The sequence below is a fragment of the Hibiscus syriacus genome, unplaced genomic scaffold (genome assembly GCF_006381635.1).
Source record: "Hibiscus syriacus cultivar Baekdansim isolate YM2019G1 unplaced genomic scaffold, ASM638163v2 tig00113145_pilon, whole genome shotgun sequence".
NCBI lineage: Eukaryota > Viridiplantae > Streptophyta > Magnoliopsida > Malvales > Malvaceae > Hibiscus > Hibiscus syriacus.
In genome coordinates, this window is record NW_024063445.1 from 109,810 (window position 1) to 132,361 (window position 22,552).

The following is a 22,552-nucleotide window of genomic DNA, read 5'->3' on the forward strand; positions in this document are numbered from 1 at the left end:
CCACAGTTCTTAGCAAAGATCCTAGAATCCGATTTATTACTTCGGTTTGTCCATCGGTTTGAGGATGACAAGAAGTGGAATAGTGAAGTTTTGTGCCAATATTACCCCATAATACCTTCCAAAAGTGGCTTATGAACTTAGTGTCACGATCGGACACAATGGTGCGAGGAATACCATGAAGGCGGACTATTTCTCGAAAGAATAAATTAGCAATATGTGTGGCATCGTCCGTTTTATGGCAAGGAATGAAGTGTGCCATCTTTGAGAATCTGTCCACAACCACAAAAATACTATCTCGTCCTTTCTTAGTGCGGGGTAAGCCAAGTATAAAATCCATCGATAAATCGATCCAAGGAGAAGAAGAAATTGGTAAAGGCGTATACAAACAATTAGGATTTACCTTTGACTTTGCTTGTTTGCACGTGATGCATGATGCACAAATCTTTTCCACTGTTTTACGCATGTCCGGCCAAAAGAAGTGTTCCATGACCATATCAAGTGTTTTGTGAATACCGAAGTGTCCCATAAGTCCTCCGGCATGTGACTCGTGAACCAAGAATTCTCACAAAGAGCTTTGTGGTATACACAACCTGTTCATATGAGAAAGAAAGCCATCTACAAGATAAAACTTGTTAAAAGCACATTTTACACATTGTTTATAAATCTTAGAAAAATCTGGATCGTTAGGATAAAGTTCTTTGATATGTGCAAAACCCAGAACAGTAGCATGCATTCGAGTGATAAGTGTGTATCGTCGGGATAATGCATCAGCTACGATGTTATCTTTCCCTTGTTTGTATTTGATGATGTAAGGAAAAGATTCAATGAACTCAACCCATCGAGCATGTCGTTTGTTTAACTTACCTTGTCCATTTAACCATTTGAGTGATTCATGGTCTGTGTGAATGACAAACTCTTTAGGGAGAAGATAGTGTTGCCACACTTCGAGTGCTCGGACGAGTGCAAGAAGTTCCTTGTCGTAGGTAGAGTAGTTCAATTGTGCACCTTTTAAATTCTCACTAAAGTAAGCGATAGGTTGTCTTTCTTGCATGAGGACGGCACCAATGCCTATGCCTGAAGCATCACATTCTAGCTCAAAGGTGTTAGAAAAATTGGGAAGACGAAGAATAGGGGCAGAACATAACTTATCTTTAAGAAGTTCAAAAGCTTTTTGTTGTAGTGGTCCCCATTTGAATTCAACTGACTTTTTGATGATCTCGGTTAATGGTGTAGCAATGGTTGAGAAATCTTTGACAAAGCGACGGTAGAAACTTCCCAAACCATGAAAAGATCTTACCTCGGTGATGGAAGTAGGCGTGGGCCATTCTTGAATTGCTTGACCTTCTCTTTATCTACATGAATACCCTGTAAACTAACTATAAAGCCTAAAAACATAAGCTTATCACTGCAAAACACACACTTATCCATGTTAGCATATAAATGTTCTCGTCGAAGAACTTCGAGAACCATTCGAACGTGAATGACATGAGAATCAAAAGAAGATGAGTATATAAGAATGTCATCAAAGTAAACGACAACAAATTTACCTATAAACTCCTTAAGAACGTGATTCATTAATCTCATGAAGGTGCTTGGAGCGTTTGTGAGTCCAAAGGGCATAACAAGCCATTCATACAAGCCGAACTTTGTCTTGAATGCTGTTTTCCATTCGTCACCTTCTTTCATTCGAATTTTATGGTAACCACTCTTCAAGTCAATTTTGGTGAAGATACTTGCACCATGTAGTTCATCCAACATATCATCTAGGCGTGGAATAGGATGCCTATACTTGATTGTTATCCGATTGATAGGTCGACAATATACACACATTCAGAATGTGTCATCTTTCTTTGGAACTAGAATGACGGGAACTGCACAAGGACTAAGACTCTCACGGATGTGTCTTTTTTGTAATAATGAATCTATTTGTCGTTCCAATTCCTTCGTTTCCTCAGGATTGCATCGGTAAGCGGGGCGGTTTGGTATGGTTGATCCAGGGATGAATTCGATTTGATGTTCGATTCCTCTTGTAGGTGGTAAACCATCCGGTGGGTTGCTTAAGACATCTTGAAACTCCTGTAATAGAGAAGAAAACACACTAGGCAAATCTGTGATGTTAGTGATAGTTGATAAAATGGAGTCCTTGAAACGGACTAGAATGCACGGCCTATTTTGAAAAAGGGTATCTCTCATGTCTTTTGCACTCGCATAAATGTTTTGAGACACTCTTTTATTTTCACATTGAGGTTCACTCACCACCCGTGGGTCATTTGTTTGGCTTTTATCGATTGTGACCTCTTTTGCCTTTTGTTTCAAATTCCCTGTTTCCTTGAGAATTCGTTGTTGATCTATGAGAATCTCTTTGGGCAGTAGGGGGTTAAGTCGGAACGGTTTACCTTTTATTGAAATTGTGTAAATGTTCTTTCGATTATAATATGTGACGTCATTGTCGTATTGCCAAGGTCGTCCTAAGAGAATGTGGGATGCTTGCATCGGAATTACATCACACCATACGTCGTCACAATACTTTCCCATCTTGATATTAACGAGGCATTGTTTAACCACCTTCATCTCGGCACTCTCATTAAGCCATTGTAAGCAATAAGGTTTCAGATGTCGTTGGCAAGGAAGTTTGAGTGATTTAACAACATTGGAGCTAATAACGTTGACACAACTACCATTATCAATGATGATGGAGAATGGTTGTTCCTTGATTAGGCAGCGTGTGTGGAAGATGTTGGAACGTTGTATGTCAGACTCATCGGATGCTTGGATGTTCAATGTATGACGGATCACCAAGATTGTGCCATTGTACTCATCGCTTCCATAGTCATCACTGTCTTCTTTGGCTTCGGCATGTGCTGGAATGTTGGCGAGGTCGTCATCAGAGTCGGAATTGTAAGATCCATCACCTAGTATGGTTAAGGTCCTCGTGTTTGGATAATTGCGGCTGATATGACCTCTTCCTAAGCATTTAAAACACTTGATGACTCTTGCTCGGGTGTCGTCTTTAGGGGCTAGAAGTGTCTCATTCTTCGCTGGTCGTTGTTTTTCTTTGTCGAGTTTGTCATCTCTCGACTTTTTTTTAGAAGATGGAGTAGAAGATGAGGAAGGATTTGAAGTATTACCTTGGTAAGAGAATGAAGTACCTTGGTAATGTTCTCTGAATCGGAATCTCCTTTGTATTTGTGCTTCGATTGTCATTGCTTTCTTTAGTGTATCTTCGAGGTTTTCGTACCCATGGAGATCAAGAAGATCAGTGATGTTTGAGTTTAAGCCAACGACGAATCTTGACATGGTGTCTTCTTCTTCTTCAGTTATGTTAGCCCTATTGAGTAAGGATTGCATCTCCTTGTAGTAATCTTCAACTGAACTTCTACCTTGTCGAAGTCGGTGTAGTCATTGTTTAACTTCTCGTGTATAATGTTTCGGTAGAAATCGGTTCCTCATGGCATGTTTGAGTTCGATCCAAGACGTGATTGGTTGAATTTGGTAGTTGTCGATCTTTTTCCTTGTTTGCATCCACCAAGTACTTTTCCAAGGTGATAAGGGGAACTTGTTCAGCTTGGGGGCAGTCATGGTATGCGAACAAGAGATCAACTTTTCCTTCCCAATCAATGTACTTGTCTGGTTCGTAGTCTCCTTTAAAAGACAGGATCGTGAACTTTGGTTTTGCAAAGAGTTCGGGTGTTTGAAAACGTGGTTGTGCTCGCATGGGGGCCAAAAGTTCAGCATTGTTTGGCCTTGGATTCTGGTTTGGTTGATCCAGTTGTAGTTCTTGTCGTTCTCTCAAGGCATTGTTAAGTTGATCAAATTGAGTTGTGAGTTGTTCAAGTGCGGCTAAGATAGCCGTAAGTGTCTCATTGTTATTGTCGCCCATCCTGCGATTATAACACTCAAAAGAAGATTTTAAAGTAGAATAAAATAAAATAAATTCAACAAAGCAAGAAACCTCACAAGTCACTCCAAGAAAGTAACACAACGAGAGGCAAGTAAGCCGATCTTGTACTCTTTAAAACTCACTTTACCAAGTAGTCTTTCACAGTTCGTATCAGAGTTTGATTACTAGCAAAGGCGATAAGAAAAACCTAAAAGCTCTAAGAGGCCAAACAAAGGTTAGACTCCAAGAAAACGATAATGCAAAGAAGGAAGAAGTATGCAAACTCTTTAGTCCTACTAACACAAAGAAGATAATGTGTTAGATAATGCAAAAGAACAATAACAAGGAAAAACAAAAGAACCTAAAGCACTAAGAGTCAAAGAAAAAGGGACCAAACCAGAAAACCTAGAAAACGCTGGATCAACTTGAGCAACGTTTTTGAGGGGGTTACCGGTGTCCAAAAATTCTGAAATATTTCTTGAATGTCATTCGATGCGTCAAGAAACCACCTGTAAAATTTCAGAACCAAATACCTTCAGTAGTATCCAGTAGACTCTGTTGAACGGTAAGTCCTCAAACAATCTGTTTTTCTTGATCACTTTTTTTCGAAGTTGTTCTTGATCTCCAGAAATTCTGATATTTTGTGTGAATTATCTCCAATATATTAAGTTTCAATATGGAAATTTTCACCACGAAATTCCTCCTTTAAAATTTTCAAGAAATTCGACAAGATTCTAAATCGAATCTGCCGATGAAACTTGAATGATGTATTTGAAGGCTCCAATAAACTCCGATTTGGGTGAAATTTGGACTGGGGATTACTATTATAATTAATATAATATATGTATAAAATCAACCCTAAATACCTTCGTTTGCAATTTTTTGAAATTTTGACTTTTTGGCTTTTTTTTTTTTTTTTTTTTGCTTTTTTTTTTGTTTTTTTTTTTTGTTTTTTTGAAAAAAAATAGCAAACTAACAAGAATGATTTAAATCTAAATTAAAAAAATAACCTAAAACGCTGAATCGTTTGTGAACTAGCTCCGTTGGGGTACCTTGACGGTTTTGTGTGCAAGAACAAGCAAGATTGCTTGTTTCTCTCCAAGAATCGGCCCAAATCTGATACCAATTGATAGGGAAGCGGTGGCGGATTGATGAACGTTTCTCTTGTTGAAGAATCAAACCTAGAAAAGCTCTAGACTCGATGAAGAACAATAAGGAATGACTGAGGAAGGTGGTGGCAATAGCTAGGGTTCTTTAGGGTTTCTTTTAGTGCTAGAAACAAGAAAAGAAACAAGATTAAAAATAAGATAAACAAAAGATAAAGGAATTAAGAATAGAGAAAATAACCAAGAAATCAAAGATCTCCCTTATGAAAGTGAACGGTAAAGATGATTGATGGCGTGGATGGATGTGGAAAATCGATGGATAATGTCCTATCAAGCCCTCCTAGTCGCAATGAAAAGGCAAACACGATAATATGGCTCTAACCAACCCTCCTAGTCGCGATGAAAAGGCAAATTGGAGTGTGAAGATTAATCTCCCTCACAAGAACTTGAAAGAACTCCAGGAGAAGAAGCTTCGAAGGCACAAGGCAATCAGCACTTGCAAAAACAAACTCTTGTTGTATTATTGATCAAAGAAATCTGATTTACAAAGTTGAATGAAGCCTCCTTTATATAGGGGCTGAATTCAAAAGGTCCTAAATAACTAAAGAATAAAATATTAATAAACTAAACATGTTTTAACTCTAATTCCTAATAAAATAATAATAACTAAAAATATTGTTTTAACCCAACCTTAATTCCTAATAAAATAATAAATATGATCATCCTATATTAAATTATATTACAAATAATCAATATAAATATTGAAAATTCGTAATATTTACAAAATAACGTATTAATCCCGTATAGGATTTCCTGCATGCACCATCTTCAGTAAAATGACCATATCTTGAGTTCCCGATATCAGATTGATGCGATTCAAGAACCGTTGAAAAGATAAGAGACAGACGGTTGTATCTCCAGAAGACATGTCGACCGGATAACAACTAGATCCCCTTCAAAAAGTTGTTGAAAAAATGCTGCTATTAGACCCTTCCGGATGAATGCTTGAACTGCGATTTGAAGCTTGTCTTTAAGAAGTTTGGTCCGGCCTCGTGTGATAGGGCCAAGTGGTATAGTAAATTCATCATCCTTAGCTTTAGGGCATGTGGTGCATGTATCAGTAGAAGAAAGGATTCAAAGGTATTAAAAAAATGAAATGGTTGAAGACAAGGAAAATGAAAGGATAGAAAAGGAAGAGGTGACTTACAATTCAAGAAACAACACTTACTGCAGCCTTTCTCAAGAAAACAATAAGGTTATCTTCTCTTAGTGTAGATAGGCCTCTTTGATGTATTTGTAATGGTAGAGCACTTTCCTTGACTTGCTTTCTCTTTTTGAACTTCTCTTTTTCTTTTCTTTTCTTCTTTTCTTCTTTTCTTCCTTTTGTCTTTTCTTTCTTTTTGCACTTCCAATTTTGTTGAACAAGTCTTTTTCTCTTTTGAACTTCTTTTTGCTTTGCACGCCAATGACACTTTTGTTGTCAATCCAACTATGCTCTGATTATCGCTTGATGTAAGGCGAATCTACACGCTTTGGGAGAAGAGAGTAGATAGCCTTATTGTGTCCCGATCTAGGATTGACAAGTACTGATGTCCTAGAATTATAAGATTGGGCTGTAAATAAGATAAGAAATAAATATGTTTAGTAATGGAAGGATAAATGGAATAATAAGATAAGAAATGAATTTGAAAGAATGGTATAGAGATGGCTGCGGAATTGATGGTCTTGTTGGTTGATGTTGATGGTGTTCATGGTGTAATGGAGATGGTGATGTTGTATCTCAAGCACGCCAAAGAGGAAACAATGCTAAGAAGCACAATCCCTTTCTTCACAAACTTAATTGAGGGGTGGTGATAGTGTCTTCAACCCACTAGATATCAATCTAGGAATTTTGGAATCAAGATGGAAAGAATGACGCCACAAGTATATGAATTATACTTGCTTAATCGATAAAGTTCACAAAGAACTTTGAAGAGAAATAACTCACAAGAGTATATTTTATATAAGAGATGAGATGGGTACAAATGAAGGCAAGCCACTCTATTTATAGGAAATGAGAGGGCTTGGCCGAATGGTTACAAGTTGTTTCGGCTAGATACATAACTTTATGAAGATACATAATGTTTTAAAATGAAAGATTAAGTCATTTGGGCTTGTGATGGTTGGACTAACACTTCATAAAGGGGCTTGATGATTCGGCTAAGGATGAGAAGACATCTCCCTTGGCCGAATGGGCATGCTTGTTCATCTTGGCACCATTTTCTTTCCTTGGCCGAATGGTGGTGTGTCTCTTCATGTTTGGCGCCAAAGGCTCTCATGTGATGTGGCCGAATAGGCATGGATCCTTTAGCTCATATCTCTTGGTGATTTAAGCTTCCAATTAGTGTGATCTCTTCATCCACGTGTTCCTTGTTGAAAAGGCATCTTCAAGGGCAGCATCATTCATGAAAGGTCACAATGTTTGGAAAAGTAACCGTTCATGTTTGAGCTACTTTGGGTGTGAATGAGCTGGTGGTGAGCTGGCCTTAGATGACTTGTAACATGGTGAACGTTTGGACAGCTCCTTATGAAAAGGTACCTCTTGAGGTGGCAACTATTCGCGAAAAGGTACGATTTCACAAATTTTGACTTAGGACATATTTGAAGTGTCCTAAGTGGTGATGATGATGGTGCAACTCCCCAGCTGAAATAAGGTCATCTTGTAGCTCAAATCTTCAGCTCAATCTAGCTATGAGCTCACGGCCTCCGGACAACTTTTCACCAATTGTTCCTTGTGCTCTCTTAATCGATTCCATGTAAGTTTCCTTGCTGTTACATGCTCTATTTAGCTCCAATGCAGCTCCCAAGTGTTGGCCGAATGTGCCTACATGCGTAACATAAGAAAATAAACTAAGTATATAAACTTGTATATTATAAAAATGTGACTATAGTAAATGATAATAACTTGTATCTCATATATAAATGGATAACTTATTATCATAATAACTATAGGTATATATATATATATATATATATATATATATATGAAAATAACTATCTTATAACATATGAAATAAGTATCTATAGGTATAAAGATAGAAAGTTTCTTCCCTGGAGAGGTTGGAATAGCCATGGTAAATATGATGCTGAATTGGATCACATCAACATGGGAGAAGGAGAATCACGTTAGTACAATTGCCATCACACAAAGTACATGGGAGTAGTTGAAAATGAGAATATTGCAGAGATTGAGTGTGAAGAAAACCATGAATGTGAGAGTGGAACTCAAAAAGAACAAGAGTGTAAAGAGAGCATACGAGAGGAGTATGAAGAAGAAAAATTTCAAAACGGACATGAGCATGAGAGAAAATAATGGGAGGAGAATGAAGTTTGCTTTCTACTAATCAATCTTTTCTTTCTATTCTTTCGTTTGATTTACAGGTTATTCCAAAGGCCATACCATCGCAAATTGATGAACCCAATTTCTTTATTGATATTGCAAAGGTTGTAACATTTGGTATTCCAAAACATGTGCTCTTTGACATTCGAAGTACGTTCATTCTACATTCAAAGTTCAAACAATATAAGGAAATGGAAGTTTCAATGAACCTATCCAATGAGGACCTTAAACGGACAAATTCATTCATTCATGAAATTTATTATTTCATTTTCTTTGATTTTGAATTATCTACTTCTATCTTTGCTTTATTTTTCAGAAGGATGATTTAATGAAGATGAAGAGCTAGAAGTAATAGAGCAAGTACTTGCACCCTTTTCAATTGGGAGATATAAAGATGAAGTCTTGTGTGATGTTGGTTCCATGAATTCAAGCCATCTACTTCTCGGACGTCCTTGGTACTGTGATAAACGAGCATTGCATAATGGGTTTTTAAATCATTATTCATTCTTCCATGGGAGAAGGAGATTCACGTTAGTACCAATGCCACCACACCAAGTACTTCTAGATCAACAACAACTTAAGAAAAACTTTGATGCTATGCAAAATGAACATTGAGAGAAAATAAAAGGCATTTGGAGTAGTTGAAAATGAGAATATTGAAGAGATTCAGTGTGAAGAAAACCATGAATGTGAGAGTGGAACTCAAAAAGAACAAGAGTGTAAAGAGAGCATACGGGAGGAGTATGAAGAAGAGAAATTACAAAAGGGACATGAGCAAGAGAGAAAATTATGGGAGGAGAATGAAGTTTGCTTTCTACTAATCAATCTTTTCTTCTTATTCTTTCGTTTGATTTGCAGTTTATTCCATAGGCCATACCATTGCAAATTGATTAATCAAATTTGTACATTGAAGTTCCAAATGTTGCAACATTTGGTATTCCAAAACATGTGCTCTTTGACATTCGAAGTACGTTCAATCTACATTCAAAGTTCAAACAATCTAAAGAAAGGGAAGTTTCAATGAACCTATCTAATGAGGACCTTAAACGGACAAATTCATTCATTCATGAAATTTATTATTTCATTTTCTTTGATTTTGAATTATGTACTTCTATCTTTGCTTTTATTTTTCAGAATGATGATTTAATGAAGATGAAGGGTTAGATGTAATAGAGCAAGTACTTGCACCCTTTTCAATTGGGAGATATAAAGATGAAGTCTTGTGTGATGTTGGTTCCATGAATTCAAGCCATCTACTTCTCGGACGTCCTTGGTACTGTGATAAACGAGCATTGCATAATGGGTTTTTAAATCATTATTCATTCTTCCATGGGAGAAGGAGATTAACGTTAGTACCAATGCCATCAAACCAAGTACTTCAAGATCAACAACAACTTAAGAAAAACTTTGATGCTAGGCAAAATGAACATTGAGAGAAAACAAAGGCACTTGGAGTAGTTGAAAATGAGAATATCAAAGAGATTGAGTGTGAAGAAAACCATGAATGTGATAGTGGAACTCAAAAAGAACAAGAGTGTAAAGAGAGCATACGAGAGGAGTTTGAAGAAGAGAAATTTCAAAAGGGACATGAGCATGAGAGAAAATAATGGGAGGAGAATGAAGTTTGATTTCTACTAATCAATCTTTTGTTCCTATTCTTTCGTTTGATTTGCAGGTTATTCCAAAGGCCATACCTTTGCAAATTGAAGAATCAAATTTGTACATTGAAGTTCCAAATGTTGTAACATTTGGTATTCCAAAACATGTGCTCTTTGACATTCGAAGTACATTCATTATACATTCAAAGTTTAAACAATCTCAAGAAAGGGATGTTTTAAAAAACCTATCCAATGAGAACCTTAAACAAACAAATTCATTTATTCATGAAATAGATTATTTCATTTTCTTTGATTTTGAATTATCTACTTCTAACTTTGCTTTATTTTTCAGAATGTTGATTCAATGAAGATGAAGAGTTAGAAGTTATAGAACAAGTACTTGTGCCCTTTTCAATTGGGAGATATAAAGATGAAGTCTTATGTGTTGTTGCTTCCATGAATTCTAGCCATTTACTTCTCGGACGTCCTTGGAAGTGTGATAAACGAGAATTACATGATTGGTCCTTAAATCATTATTCATTCATACATGGGAGAAGGAGAATCACGTTAGTTCAATTGCCATCACACAAAGTACTTCAAGATTAACAACAACTTAAGAAAAACTTTGATGCTATGCAAAAAGAACATTGAGAGAAAACAAAAGCATTTGGAGTAGTTGAAAATGAGAATATTGCAGAGATTGAGTGTGAAGAAAACCATGAATGGGAGAGTGGAACTCAAAAAGAACAAGAGTGTAAAGAGAGCAAACGAGAGGAGTATGAAGAAGAAAAATTTCAAAAGGGACATCAGCAAGAGAGAAAATAATGGGAGGAGAATGAAGTTTGCTTTCTACTAATCAATCTTTTCTTCCTATTCTTTCGTTTGATTTGTAGGTTATTCCAAAGGCCATACCATCGCAAATTGATGAATCAAATTTTTTTATTGAAATTGCAAAGGTTGTAACATTTGGTATTCCAAAACATGTGCTCTTTGACATTCGAAGTATGTTCATTCTACATTCAAAGTTCAAACAATATAAAGAAAGAGAGGTTTCAATGAACCTATCCAATGAGGACCTTAAACGGAAAAATTCATTCATTCATGAAATTTATTATTTCATTTTCTTTGATTTGGAATTATCTACTTCTAACTTTGCATTATTTTTCAGAATGATGATTCAATGAAGATGAAGAGTCAGAAGTCATAGAGCAAGTACTTGTGCCCTTTTCAATTGGGAGATATGAAGTTGAAGTCTTGTGTGATGTTGCTTCCATGAATTCAAGCCATCTAATTCTCGGACGTCCTTGGCACTATGATAAACGAGCATTCCATGATGGGTTTTTAAATCATTTTTCATTCATCCATGGGAGAAGGAGATTCACGTTAGTACCAATTCCATCACACGATGTACTTCAAGATCAACAACAACTTAAGAAAAACTTTGATACTATGCAAAATGAACATTGAGAGAAAACAAAGGCATTTGCAGTCAAAACTAAAGTTCACGATCCCATCTTTCAAAGGAGACAACGATCCAGACAGGTACATCGAATGGGAAGGAAAAGTTGATCTCATGTTCGCATACCATGACTGCCCCCAAGCTAAACAAGTTCACCTCATCACCATACAATTTGAAGGATATGCTCGAACTTGGTGGATGCAAACAAGGAAAAAGATCCAGAACTTCCAAATTCCAACAATCACTTCTTGGACGACCTCAAACAAACATGAGGAACGATTCCTACCGACACATTATACACGAGAAGTTAAACAACGACTACACCGACTTCGACAAGGTAGAAGTTCAGTTGAAGATTACTACAAGGAGATGCAGTCCTTACTCAATAGGGCTAACATAACCGAAAAAGAAGAAGTCACCGTGTCAAGATTCGTCGTCGGCTTAAACTCAAACATCACTGATCTTCTTGATCTACAAGGGTACGAAAACCTTGAAGATACACTAAAGAAAGCAATGACAATCGAAGCACAAATCCAAAGGAGATCTCGAATCAGTGAACATTACAAGGTACTTCATCCTCTCCAAGGTAATCCTTCAAATCCTTCCTCATTCTACTCCATTTCTCTGAAAAAGCCAAGAGATGACAAACCTGACAATGAGAAAGAACGACCAGCAAAGAATGACACACTTCCAGCCCCTAAAGATCAAATTTGTGAGGAGGTAGGGAAATCAAAAAAAGAAAAGTTGAGAAAGAGGCAAAAAAGAAAAAGAGGTCACTAGTTACAAAAGCCAAAAGCATAATGACCCATGGGAGGTGAGTGAACCTAATTGTGAGAAGAAAAGAGTGACTCAAAATCTACGTGTGAGCACAAAAGAATTGAGAAAACCTTCTTTACAAACAGCCTTTCATCCTTGTTCGCTTTAGAGAATCAATTGTTTCGATTTCTAACATTAACAAGGATTGCCTAGTGTGTGTTTCATCTTTGTTACAGGATTTTCGAGAAGTGTTAGGTGATCCACCTGACGGATTACCCTGGAAAAAGGAAAAATAACACCAAACCAATCTAATTCAAGGTTCCATCATACCTCGTCAAACATACAATCTCGAAGAAAACAAAAGAGTTAGATTTGTTACAAAAGGATACATCCATGAAAGCCTTAGTCGTAACGTCATCTTAATGACGAAACATGACTTGAACAACTTCACATGCTTTATAGTTCGTGCACAGGGAATCCATGTAAATGATGAGAAAGTAAAAGCAACACGAGACTGACCCACCCATCTTCCATCGCCAAGAGTTGTCGAATAGTGCTAGGTGACCCTCCTGACGGGTTACCACCTGAAAGCCCTAATCACTATGCCATACCAATGAAGAGTCACGATTTACGAGAGTCCAAAGGTAAATATTTTATTACTCATTTTAATGACATTGTAACGTACTTCTTCTCCTTCTTACAAGGTAAGGCTCGTGAAGTTGTCATCCATACTAAACACAACTCCTTTAAGTGCGTAACATACCGAGGTAAGCAAACACAGTAGACGATACTACCACGAAGGTATACTCTTACCTATCAAACTCATACTACTATTCTGAGATTGAACATATCAAAGATGTATTCACGATAACTCGGATATTTCTGATATTCTACCCATACATTTAAAAGTGCTTTTAATGAGCTTTTCTTGTATATGAGTTTCCTTGCCAACTAAACAGGTTATACAGTCCACAAATCTCCTCCTGGGAATCATTAATTCATGAACCACACTTAGGAGACTTAAGGGATTACGTTAACAAACAGTTGACATGGTTTTTAAACACTCATTCTCGCACACACGATAAAACCATGGAGAAATTATTTGAAATAATCTACAGAAGCCAACAGTGACCGGTGCCATGTTGAAATTCAACCAAAACATCAGATTACAAACTTGTATGCAAAGAGGATTTCAAGACTACAAGAAATCAGTTCCTACAAAGAAGAAACCTCGACTAAAACGCATAAAGACACATCACATTGATCCTGGTAAATGTTTCACAAGTTTTTATTTCAACACATCTAATTCTCTTTCTTTTGGATTTTCAGATTCGAGGACGAATCCTTTTGAGGAGTGGGGGAATGATACATGCACCAGAGTCCATAATACATGCTTCTTTGGACTAATGTTTCTACTCGAACCTATTAGAAGAACAAAGTCTCGAAGATTCAAAGCATATCTATTCAGTAAGCATAATGTGAATGAATTATTAAACTATTCTAATGTTGCTCCCTTGAATGTTTCAGATTCGAGGTTGAATCTTTTTGAAGATAGGGAGGATGATACATGCATCACAAGGTTCACATCAAAGGAAGAAGTAATAACTCTTCCAAATGATCCACTTGTCCAAGCTTTGGAAAAGATCAGAACAGCAGCAGACTTGCGACGACTTTTTGAATGGGATCCTGATCTTATTTGGTCGACATGTCTCTAGAGATACAACCATCTGTCTTTTATCTTTCCAACGGTTCTTGAATCGCATCAATCCGATATCGGGAACTCAAGATATGGTCATTTTACTGAAGACGGTGCATGCAGGAAATACTAATACGGGATTAATACGTTATTTTGTAAATATTACGAATTTTCAATATTTATATTGATTATTTGTAATATAACTTAATATAGGATGATGCATTATCTTTTAGGATTAGATTTATTATTTTATTAGGAATTAAGGTTGGGTTAAAATATTATCTTTAGTTATTATTATTTTATTAGGAATTAGAGTTAAAACATGTTTAGTTTATTATTATTTTATTCATTAGTTATCTAGGACCTTTAGAACTCAGTCCCTATATAAAGGAGGCTTCATTCTACTTTGTAATTGAAGATTTCTTTGATTAATAATACAACGAGAGTTCGTTTTTGCAAGTGCTGATTGCCTTGTGCCTTCGAAGCTTCTTCTCCTGGAGTTCTTTCAAGTTCTTGTGAGGGGGATTAATCTTCACACTCCAATTTGCCTTTTCATCGTGACTAGGAGGGTTGGTTAGAGCCATATTATCGTGTTTGCCTTTTCATTGCGACTAGGAGGGCTCGATAGGACATTATCCATCGATTTTCCACATCCATCCACGCCATCAATCATCTTTACCGTTCACTTTCATAAGGGAGATCTTTGATTTCTTGGTTATTTTCTCTATTCTTAATTCCTTTATCTTTTGTTTATCTTATTTTTAATCTTGTTTCTTTTCTTGTTTCTAGCACTAAAAGAAACCCTAAAGAACCCTAGCTATTGCCGCCACCTTCCTCATTCATTCCTTATTGTTCTTCATCGAGTCTAGAGCTTTTCTAGGTTTGATTCTTTAACAAGAGCAACGTTCATCAATCCGCCACCGCTTCCCTATCAGGAACTCAAAAAGAATAATAGTGTAAAGAGAGCATACGTGAGGAGTGTGAAGAAGAGAAATTTTAAAAGGGACATGAGCTTGAGAGAAAAGAATACAAGGAGAATGAAGTTTGCAAATTGATGAATCAAATTTGTACATTGAATTTCCAAATGTTGTAACAATTGGTATTCCAAAACATGTGCTCTTTGACATTCGAAGTACGTTCATTCTACATTCAAAGTTCAAACAATCTCAAGAAAGAAATGTTTCAATAAATCTATCCAATGAGGACCTTAAATGGACAATTTCATTTATTTATGAAATTAATTACTTCATTTTCTTTGATTTTGAATTATCTACTTCTAACCTTGCTTTATTTTCAGAATGATGATTCAATGAAAATTCAATGACGATGAAGAGTTAGAAGTTATAGAGCAAGTACTTGCACCCTTTTTAATTGGGAGATATGAAGATGAAGTCTTGTGTGATGTTGCTTCCATGAATTCAAGCCATCTACTTCTCGAAAGTCCTTGGTAGTGTGATAAACGAGCATTGCATGATGGGTTCTTAAATCATTTTTCATTTATCCATGGGAGGAGGAGATTCACGTTAGTACTAACGCCATCACACCAAGTACTTCAAGATTAACAACAACTTAAGAAAAACTTTGATGCTATGCAAAATGAACATTGAGAGAAAACAAAGGCATTTGGAGTAGTTGAAAAAGAGAACATTGAAGAGATTGAGTGTGAAGAAAAACTCGATTTTGAGAGTGGAACTCAAAAAGAACAAAAGTGTAAAGAGAGCATACGTGAGGAGTATAAAGAAGAGAAATTTCAAAAGGGACATGAGCATGAGAGAAAAGAATGATGTTAGTGTAGAGGAGAAAAAATAGAAAGGTAGAAAGATTAAATAATGAAGGGTGGTCTTATAAAAGTAAGAAAAATAAAGAAAGGTTCACTTACTATGCAAAGATACTCACCACCTTCCTAGAAGAACAATCAAAGGTCTTGAAGACTTCCTTAGGATCGGTTGAAATAATGATGTTGCTTGTCACCTTTGGCACTTCTTTGCATTTTGATTTCTTTGTTTCATTTCTTTAGTTTTTCTTCACTTGGAATCCTTGTTGATGTTGGAATTAACTTGCTGATTTTTTTTCTTTTGGCACTTCTTTTTTTTATTTTCTTTTTATTGAATGGTAGGAAGTTGCTTTTTCTCGTTCTTGTTACAATCCACCTTAGCTCTGATTACCATATGATACAGTTCAACCTAGCCTCACTTGGATGAATGGTTAAATGAAAGTAATGAAATGAAAAGACAAATATGGCAGCGGAAAATATATATAAGTTGGTGATATGTTTAAAGGAAATGATGAAGTATGGTAGTGGAAGTAGAATGAAGGTGATGGAGATGAATATGAAAAGTAGTATCTCAAAGAAGACTCAAAGAAGAACCAATGTTAAATAACAAAGACCCAGACTTTATATTTCTTCTTTAAGGGATGGTAAACAAGGACTTTGACCCACTATCTATAAAGAGATAGGAACCAGAAGTATCAGGGTGACATAGATAGGGGTGCCGCCACAAACGTAAGCTTGATAAGTCGATAAAGTTCACTTAAGAACTAAAGAGAGAAATTCTCACAAATATTTGATTAAACAAAGTAAATTGGTTTCTTTTACAAATGAATGGAAATCTATTTATAAGCCTAAGAGTGCATGGTGTGAATATAAAACATTTAATGAGTGAACCTTCATGGATGAGTGTTCATACTTTAAGTAGATATAAAGCATGGCTTAGGTGAATGAATTTTGATGAATGGATGTTCATCTTTTAATGGAATACATCCTTTGGCCGAATTCATCCTACCTTGTGTGAACTTGTTGATTTGTCTTCTATGGATGAATGTTCATGAATGTATCTTGGCTGAAATTCTTCTCCCTTGTGTGAACATGACTATTTGGCTTCTTGCATGAATATGCATGAATGGATGAATTTAAAAGCCTTTGAATGAATCCTTGCACATCCTCACAAATGTTTTGATTCTTTTTAATATTATTTTCTTGTCCATGCATGTCTTCATTAATTCCTCCCATGCATAAGTCCTTTGAATGAGATGAATGGTTGCAAATCCCGTATTAATTTCCAGCCTGCACTGTCTTCAGTAATCCTGGCATATCTCAAGCTCCCGATATTGGATTGATGTGATACAAAATGAGTTGGAAAGCTACTAGATAGGGAATTAAATGTTAAGAAGACTTCATCACCCAAAGATGCCTGGAACATGTTCAAAAATGTAGATCAATCTAACTGACGTGAACTGTCCAACCAACTCTTCAATTGCCTTTAGTCTTCTTAGCATCCAATGACCCTAGACAAAGTATGTAAACAAATAATTAGATAGGAATTGAGCTATGATAATTATGAATGCATGCTTCCACATATGTTAATAATGCAAATGAGCTAACTATGAATGCATATGCATTGAATGAGTTATATAAAGATGTGAATTAATAAGTCATGCATGAATATCATATATTATACATATAACTGACAGCATATAACATTCAAGCATAATTAAGAATAAGATAAACATATTCACATGACATGTAATGCATAAATAAGTAAATAAATAATAAAATAAGGCAAGACTCCCTTATAATCATCTTGGAAGAACTTCAAAGTTGTGAGCATGTTTTGTTTGAACTTGGTGGTCGGTAGGATCACATCAATGATGATTCAATGAAGATGAAGAGTTAGAAGTAATAGAGCAAGTACTTACGCCCTTTTCAATTGGGAGATATGAAGATAAATCAAATTTGTTTATTGAAGTTGTAAAGGTTGTAATATTTGGTATTCCAAAACATGTGCTCATTGACATTCGAAGTACGTTCATTTTACATTCAAAGTTTAAACAATCTAAAGAAAGGGAAGTTTCAATGAACATATCCAATGAGGACCTTAAACGGACAAATTCATTCATTCATGAAATTTATTATTTCATTTTCTTTGATTTTGAAATATCTACTTCTAACTTTGCTTTATTTCAGAATGATGATTCAATGAAGATGAAGAGTTAGAAGTCATAGAGCAAGTACTTGGGCCCTTTTCAATTGGGAGATATGAAGATGAAGTCTTGTGAGATGTTGCTTCCATGAATTCAAGCCATCTACTTCTCGGACGTCCTTGGCACTGTGATAAATGAGCATTGCATGATGGGTTTTAAAATCATTATTCATTCATCCATGGGAGAAGGAGATTCACGTTAGTACAAATGCAATCACACCAAGTACTTCAAGATCAACAACAACATAAGAAAAACTTTTATGCTATGCAAAAGGAACATTGAGAGAAAACAAAAGCATTTGGAGTAGTTGAAAATGATAATATTAAATAGATTGAGTATGAAGAAAACCATGAATGTGAGAGTGGAACTCAAAAAGTACAAGAGTGTAAAGAGAGCATACGAGAGGAGTATGAAGAAGAAACTTCAAAAGGGACAGCATGAGAAAATAATGGGAGGAGAATGAAGTTTGCTTTCTACTAATCAATCTTTTCTTCCTATTCTTTCGTTTGATTTGCAGGTTATTCCAAAGCCATACCATTGCAAATTGATGAATCAAATTTGTACATTGAAGTTCCAAATATTGTAACATTTGGTATTCCAAAACATGTGCTCTTTGACATTCGAAGTACGTTCATTCTACATTCAAAGTTCAAACAATCTCAAGAAAGGGATGTTTAAATAAACCTATCCAATGAGGACCTTAAACGGACAATTTCATTCATTCATGAAAATTATTATTTCATTTTCTTAGATTTTGAATTATCTACATCTAACATTGCTTTATTTTTCAGAATGATGATTCAATGAAGATGAAGAGTTAAAAGTAATAGAGCAAGTACTTGCGCCCTTTTCAATTGGGAGATATGAAGATGAAGTCTTGTGTGATGTTGCTTCAATGAATTCAAGCCATCTACTTCTCGGACGTCCTTGGCACTGTGATAAACGAGCATTACATGATGGGTTTTTAAATCATTATTCATTCATCCATGGGAGAAGGTGATTCACGTTAGTACCAATGCCATCACCAAGTACTTCAAGATCAACAACTTATGAAAATATTTGATGCTATGCAAAAAGAACATTGAGAGAAAATAAAAGCATTTGGAGTAGTTTAAAATGAGATTATTGAAGAGATTGAGTGTGAAGAAAAACACGAATGTGAGAGTGGAACTCAAAAAGAACAATAGTGTAAAAAGAGCATACGTGAGCAGTGTGAAGAAGAGAAATTTCAAAAGGGACATGAGCATGAGAGAAAGAATGGAAGGAGAATGAAGTTTGCGATCTACTAATCAATCTTTTCTTCTTATTCTTTCGTTTGATTGCAGGTTATTCCAAAGGCCATACAATTTCAAATTGATGAATCAAATTTGTACATTGAAGTTCCAAAAGTTGTAACATTTGGTATTCCAAAACATGTGCTCTTTGACATTCAAAGTACGTTCATTATACATTCAAAGTTCAAACAATCTCAAGAAAGGGATGTTTAAATAAACCTATACAATGAGGACCTTAAACAGACAATTTCATTCATTCATGAAATTTATTATTTCATTTTCTTAGATTTTGAATTATCTACTTCTAACTTTGCTTTATTTTTCAGAATGATGATTCAATGAAGATGAAGAGTTAGAAGTAATAGAGCAAGTACTTGCGCCCTTTTCAATTGGGAGATATGAAGATGATGTCTTGTGTGATGTTGCTTCAATGAATTCAAGCCATCTACTTCTCGGACATCCTTGGCACTATGATACACGAGCATTACATGATGGCTTTTTAAATCATTATTCATTCATCCATGGGAGAAGGAGATTCAAGTTAGTACCAATGCCATCACACCAAGTACTTCAAGATCAACAACAACTTAAGAAAAACTTTGATGCTATGCAAAATGAACATTGAGATAAAACAAAGGCATTTGGAGTAGTTCAAAATGAGCATATTGAAGAGATTGAGCGTGAAGAAAAACACGAATGTGAGAGTGGAACTCAAAAAGAACAAAAGTGTAAAGAGAGCATACGTGTGGAGTATGAAGAAGAGAAATTTCAAAAGGGACATGAGCATGTTAGAAAAGAATGCAAGGAGAATGAAGTTTGCTCTCTACTAATCAATCTTTCTTCCTATTCTTTCGTTTGATTTGCAGGTTGATGAATCAAATTGTACATTGAATTTCCAAATGTTGTAACATTTGGTATTCCAATACATGTGCTCTTTGACATTCGAAGTACGTTCATTCTACATTCAAAGTTCAAACAATCTAAAGAAAGGGAAGTTTCAATGAACCTATCCAATGAGGACCGGACCTTAAACAGACAAATTCATTCATTCATGAAGTTTATTATTCCATTTTCTTTGATTTTGAATTATCTACTTCTAACTTTTCTTTATTTTCAGAATGATGATTAAATGAAGATTCAATGAAGATGAAGAGTTAGAAGTTATAGAGAAAGTACTTGCACCCTTTTTAATTGGGAGATATGAAGATGAATCAAATTTGTTTATTGAAGTTGCAAAGGTTGTAACATTTGGTATTCCAAAAGTGCTCATTGACATTCGAAGTACTTTCTACATTCAAAGTTCAAACAATCTAAAGAAAGGGAAGTTTCAATGAACCTATCCAATGAGGACCTTAAACGGAAAAATTCATTCATTCATGAAATTTATTATTTCATTTTCTTTGATTTTGAAATATCTACTTCTAACTTTGCTTTATTTTCAGAATGATGATTCAATGAAGATGAAGAGTTAGAAGTCATAGAGCAAGTACTTGGGCCCTTTTCAATTGGGATATGAATGATGTCTTGTGTGATGTTCCTTCCATGAATTCAAGCCATCTACTTCTCAGACGTTCTTGGCACTGTGATAAACGAGCATTGCATGATGGGTTTTTAAATCATTAGTCATTCATCCATGGGAGAAAGAGATTCACGTTAGTACCAATGCCATCACAACAAGAACTTCAAGATTAACAACTTAAGAAAATATTTGATGCTATGCAAAATGAACATTGAGATAAAACAAAGGCATTTGGAGTAGTTGAAAATGAGAATATTAAAGAGATTGAGTGTGAAAAACCATGAATGTGAGAGTGGAACTCAAAAAGAACAAGAGTGTAAAGAGAGCATACGAGAGGAGCATGAAAAAAAGAAATTTCAAAAGGGGCATGAGCATGAGAGAAAATAATGGGAGGAGAATGAAGTTTGCTTTCTACTAATCAATCTTTTCTTCCTCTTCTTTCGTTTGATTTGCAGGTTATTCCAAAGGCCATGCCATTGCAAATTGATGAATCAAATTTGTACATTGAAGTTCCAAATATTGTAACATTTGGTATTCCAAAACATGTGCTCTTTGACATTCGAACTACGTTCATTCTACATTCAAAGTTCAAACAATCTAAAGAAAGGGAAGTTTCAATGAACCTATCCAATGAGGACCTTTAACGGACGAATGCATTCATTCATGAAATTTATTATTTTATTTTCATTGATTTTGAAATATCTACTTCTAACTTTGCTTTATTTTCAGAATGATGATTCAATGAAGATGAAGAGTTAGAAGTCATAGAGCAAGTACTTGGGCCCTTTCAATTGGGAGATATGAAGATGATGTCTTGTGTGATGTTCCTTCCATGAATTCAAGCCATCTACTTCTCAGACGTTCTTGGCACTGTGATAAACGAGCATTGCATGATGGGTTTTTAAATCATTAGTCATTCATCCATGGGAGAAAGAGATTCACGTTAGTACCAATGCCATCACAACAAGTACTTCAAGATCAACAACAACTTAAGAAAATATTTGATGCTATGCAAAATGAACATTGAGATAAAACAAAGGCATTTGGAGTAGTTGAAAATGAGAATATTAAAGAGATTGAGTGTGAAAAAAACCATGAATGTGAGAGTGGAACTAAAAAAGAACACGAGTGTAAAGAGAGCATACGAGAGGATCATGAAAAAAAGAAATTTCAAAAGGGACATGAGCATGAGAGAAAATAATGGGAGGAGAATGAAGTTTGCTTTCTACTAATCAATCTTTTCTTCCTCTTCTTTCGTTTGATTTGCAGGTTATTCCAAAGGCCATACCATTGCAAATTGATGAATCAAATTTGTACATTGAAGTTCCAAATATTGTAACATTTAGTATTCCAAACAGTGTGCTTGACATTCGAAGTACGTTCATTCTACATTCAAAGTTCAAACAATCTAAAGAAGGGAAGTTTCAATGAACCTATCCATGAGGACCTTTAACGGACGAATGCATTCATTCATGATAATTTATTTTCTTTGATTTTGAATTATCTACTTCTAACTTTGCTTTATTTTTCAGAATGATGATTCAATGAAGATGAAGAGTTAGAAGTAATAGAGCAAGTAATTGCGCCCTTTTCAATTGGGAGATATGAAGATGAATTCTTGTGTGATGTTGCTTCCATGAATTCAAGCCATATACTTCTCGGACGTCCTTTGCACCGTGATAAATGAACATTGCATGATGGGTTTTTAAATCATTATTCATTCATTCATGGGAGAAGGAGATTCACGTTAGTTCCAATGCCATCACACCAAGTACTTCAAGAGCAACAACAACTTAAGAAAAACTTTGATGCTATGCAAAATGAACATTGAGATAAAACAAAGGCATTTGGAGTAGTTGAAAATGAGAATATTGAAGAGATTGAGTGTGAAGAAAACCATGAAT